Source organism: Cebus imitator, unplaced genomic scaffold (genome assembly GCF_001604975.1).
Source record: "Cebus imitator isolate Cc_AM_T3 unplaced genomic scaffold, Cebus_imitator-1.0 Scaffold100, whole genome shotgun sequence".
Taxonomy (NCBI): Eukaryota; Metazoa; Chordata; class Mammalia; order Primates; family Cebidae; genus Cebus; species Cebus imitator.
In genome coordinates, this window is record NW_016107415.1 from 1,480,987 (window position 1) to 1,485,783 (window position 4,797).

The 4,797-nt window shown below is 49.6% G+C and overlaps 1 pseudogene; it reads right to left on the bottom strand.

The window, feature by feature from the left end:
• Window positions 1–1,627: 1,627 nt before the first annotated feature.
• On the bottom strand, window positions 1,628–4,201 carry LOC108310024 (annotated as a pseudogene).
• Window positions 4,202–4,797: the final 596 nt, after the last annotated feature.

A 4,797-nucleotide genomic window follows, 5' to 3' on the forward strand; every position in this document is an offset into this window, starting at 1 on the left:
TTCCTTGCCTAATAAACTTTGATACATTCTTAGGAAGAAACAGAACTTTTATTCATATGGTTGCAGTTTAAAACTTTTCAAAAGTTCAGTCTAATGTATTTCCAGCACTGAGTCCTATTCTTTGAATGTTTCTTGGTTCCCAGGCTCATAATCTTCGATATCTTGTTGTTACTTTACCCTGTGTGACGATGTTCCTTTCAAAGCATATGTAACTAGACTTCTTACCTAATACAGTAAATAGCATATGAAAAGTCATTCGAAGGCAAATGTATAATTTTCTTTTCATCATTTTACCTTGAGAAATTAATCGTTTCTTTTCATTCTGACTAGATGGCATCATTTGGATACGAGTTTAGTTTAAGCTGGTGTTTACAGCCTAGCTGATTTATGTTCAGAGAGTATGAACATACAGAGATGGAAGGAAGGGAGGAAGGAAAGGGGAGAGAGAGAGAGAGAGAGAGAGAGAGAGAGAATGGGAGGGAGAGAGGAAGAATGGAGGGAAGGAGGAGGAATGAAGGAGAGAGAGAAGGAATACAGGAAGCTGGAGGGAGAAAAAGGGAGGATAGAAAGGGAGAAAAATATGAATCCCAGCCTTCTCAGCAAACAACCATGAGGGTATGGCACTCTTTTCTGTGCCCATTCTTCCCTGAGGTTTCCTCTTTAGTCTCATTTTATCAGCAAAATACTTAATATAAAATTATTCAAATAAAAATCTGCTTTTGTCCATTACTCCAAAAGTTGCAGAGATATACATTCTTGTCAAGTGACTAAATCATCTAAGTAGTTGTTTAGCTCCACTTGGGTTCTAGGACGTTCAATTCTCTAACCCAAGTGAAAGAACAACCTGCTTGAGAAGGTGTATCTATCCTACTCAATGCCATTTGTTATACATATATTTTCCAGCTCATTCAAGAAATGTTGATGAGCAAGCCAGGACCGTTGATGATTTTAAATGAGTGAGGCAGAAGCACACATGCATAGCTCACAAATGGTGGACTAAACTTTAGAGTTATCACTGGATGTCATATAACCCTGCAGAAAACTTGCTCACTTAATGTTTTCTGCCTGGCAAGACTGGGGTAATTTTTGACAACTTCACTAATATATGTTCTACCAGAACCACCTTCATTTTATAAGCACTTGGTTTTGTTGCACAGAAGCAACTGAAAGTGGACTCCAGTGGAAAGTGCGCCCTGGCATAATTCAGTGGCCAGTGCCCAGTGCCCGGCCCCACCTACGTCGCTCTTCCAGAATATGGGAGCTCTGGGCAAGGGCTTGACCACTCCTTTGGAAAACAGAAGGCATTTGGGAGTAGGTTAAGACATCTCAAGCATAATTTGTTCTAACTGCTCATTTATTATTGTGGTCATCCGTCAGTTGCACAGAGACAATAAATGCACTTATTTGGAAAGGGGTGGGCAGTTTTTATAGCCTAGTGTTTATGAGTGCCATTTGGCATATATCACATTCAGCTACATAAGCTATCGTAACATAATTGTTCATCTCCTGGGGAGGGTGTGGGGGCAGGGGGCTGGGAGCACCTTCTCTTGCTAAGATATTGCTAACAGAAATTCCTGTTTGAAGAAGGAGGCCCCATCATCTAAGTAGCTGCTTCTTACATAAAGAAAGAAAAACTGAAAATTGCATTACTCTGATCCTTGAGCTCTGGGACCCTTCTGAGTTTCTTTGGCTGCTCCAGATGTTTCTTTCTCCCTGCCTTACTTCCCCTTGGTGGCTTTGTCTTCTGTGGCCTTCTCTGGAGGCCTGCTGTCTTTTTGATCTGTGCTTTTCCGCCTTAGGTTTGCTGGGCTCCTTTGAGAGGGTCTTGTCATCCTCCTTGGTTTTAGCCTCTATCTTCAGTTTCTCTTCAGGTTTCTTGGCCTTGGTGGCCTCCTCCTCCTCCTTGGTGTCTTTTTTCTCCATTGCTGCCGCTGCTGCCTCCTTCTCTGCTGGTTTGCTGGGTTCCTTGGCCTTGGCATCATCTGGTTCCTTCTTGGCCACCTCTGTCTTCTCTTTGGGTTTAGCGTCTTCCTTCATCTCCACCTTGGCAGGATCCTCCTTCTCTGGGGTGGCTGATTTTTTCTTATCTTCAGCCTCTTCCTTTTTGTCTTTGACTTTGGATTCTTTCGGCTTTTCAATGGCAGGTTCCTTCTTCTCCACCTGAGGCTTTGGAGTCTCCTTGGGTGCCTCCTCTTTCTTACTGGCTTTCCCTGTTTTTGGCATGGTGAGAGTTTTCTCTTCTTCTGCCTTCTTTGGGAGCTCTTTGACTTTCACCTTCTGGGGCTTCTCCTCCTTCACTGGAGACTTCACTTCTTCCATCTTTGGGATCTCCTTCTCAGGGGCCTTGGCATCCTCCTTCAGGGGAGACTTTGCCTTCTCTGGGGATTTGACCTCCTCCTTGACAGGGCTTTTGGCCTTTTCAGGGGATCTGTCTGCAGGGGACTTTGCTTCCTCCTTTGTTAGAGTCTTGGCTTCTGGAGACTTCACATCAAGAGTCTTGGCCTTCTCAGGGGACTTTGCTTCTTCCTTCTCCGGGGAGTTGGGCTTCTTGCCTTTTCAAGGGACTTGACCTCAGCTGGAGATTTTGCTTCCTCCTTCTCTGGGAATTTGGCCTCAGCCGGTGACTTTGCCTTTTCCTTTGCTGGGGACTTGGCCTTCTCAGGGGACTTGACCTCAGCTGGGGATTTTGCTTCCTCCTTCTCTGGGGACTTGGCCTCAGCCAGTGACTTTGCCCCTTCCTTTGCTGGGGACTTGGTTTCCTTCTCTGGGGATGTGGCCTGTTCTGCTGGGGGAAACTTTGCTTCTTCTTGTCCCTCTTCTTCCTCCTCTTCCGCCCCTTCTTCCTCCTCGCCCTCCTCCTCTTTGGTCTCTTCTCTTCTTCAGTCACTTCTTCAGTCACTTGGGTCTCCTCCATCTGTTCCTCCACAATCACAGTTTCTTTTTCAAGACTTCTCTACCTCTTTGATCTTCTCTTCGCTTTTGACCTTTATGTGAGTGGACATGGAGGGAATTTGGGGGAATCCTTCTGGAAGCAAGAAAGGAATTGGGGCAAAGCCAATCCGACACTCTTTACCTTCCAGGATTTTTCTGTAAGCAGCTATCTCTATATCCAGAGCCATCTTGACATTGAGCAGGTCCGGGTATTCTCGCAGCTGGGCTGCCATCTCTCACTTGGTGTTCCTCAGCTCGGTCCAGCTGCTGAATGGCTTCCTGGTAGGAGGCAATGTCGGCCTGATGACGGTCCTCCAGGTCAGAGCGCTGCCTCTACAGGGAGTCCATGGTGCTTTTCATTGCCTCCAGCTCTGTGGACCTTGCCTGCAGGTGATGCAGGTACTCAATTATCTCCTGCGCTGAGCGCACGGCGTCTGTATTCACCTTGGCTGCCTCTGAAAGTCGGTCCAGCCTCACTCGGAACCACTCCTCAGACAGCAGCATGTTCTGCACCGCGTGGCCTTCAAGCGGCACGCGGATCTCGCGCAGCGCGGACGTCACGTCGCACTTAGAGTCGCGCGCCTCGGCCTGTATCTGCGCCTGCGCGGTGCCTCAGCCCTGCATCTGGCAGAGCAACCCACCTCCTTCTGGTGGTGGCGCTGCAGTAACCGCACTCCTCCTGCAGCGCCTGCGCCTTTTTCTGCAGTTCCACGCGCGCTGCCTCGGCCTCCCGCGCGAAGCGCGCTAGCGCGGAGACTGCCGCCTTGGCCTCATGGCGCTGCGGAGCCTCGTAGTCGAGGCGCTGGCGCACGTGCGCGATGTCTTCGAGCAGGCGCCCAGGCGCAGCACAGCGCACTGCATCTCGTCGCGCGGCCTGCCTGCTGCTGTCGCAGGGCCGCCGCCTCGCCTTCCAGGCCGCGGTTGTGCGCCTCCAGCTGCCGCACCTTGTCGATATAGCCCGTAAAGCGGTCGTTCAGGGCCTGCAGCTGCTCCTTCTCACCGCGCACCGCGGCCGCCGCCACCACCACGCAGCCCTCCGGCCCGTTGCTCAGCGTGTCCAGCGAGTCGGTGCTCTAGGCGGCGGAAACGGCTGGGCGAGGGGGACACGGAGCTCACAGACGTCCGCGTCCACGAGTGGAAGCCGCTTGAAGAGCCAGCGGCCGAGCGCGTCCCGCCTGCTCCGCCCTTTTGGGCCCGCGCGTGGTGGGGACTGCCGCCGCCGTGCAGAAGGGGCGCCCAGCAGCACATCCGCGCAGCCGAAGCTCATCATGGCCAGAGCAGGTGCGTGGGGCCGGTTCGGGACGGGAGGCCTTTCTAAAATTTTAGGGTAATATAAGGGAACATTTTGCTTACAAAATCCTACAGATTTCAGAATATCAGTTGGTATCATACTGTCAATCTGTGTAATTTCTTGGACAACTCTCAAAAGAGTAAAAAATTGACAATATTTTTAAATAAGTGTAAGCCATTTTGTCTTGAAGTATGTGTTTCAGTACTAATTATAAGCCTAATTTACATGGACCCACCTAACTCCTAGGACTTTGGCCACTCGCCCAACAGAGAGCCAGGGTTGCCATCACTATAGCCTTGCTATCTTATGCCGCTGGTTCTCAAGGCCTCCCTCCAGAGACAATGGGGCTCTGACACAGCATTCATGATGCGGGGGACATATTGTCTCAAGAGTTCCTGCTCATGCTATTTGGATAGGAGGATCTGGCTTCTTCCATACCTGACAGACTCAAAATTTTTCACTGACTCAAAAAGTCTAGATTTTCCAGGAACTGCATGAGAGAAATCAATAACTCAACTTGAAAGCACAATGGAATTAATATGCCACGAGGCAAAAATTGACCATTGAGAGACAAG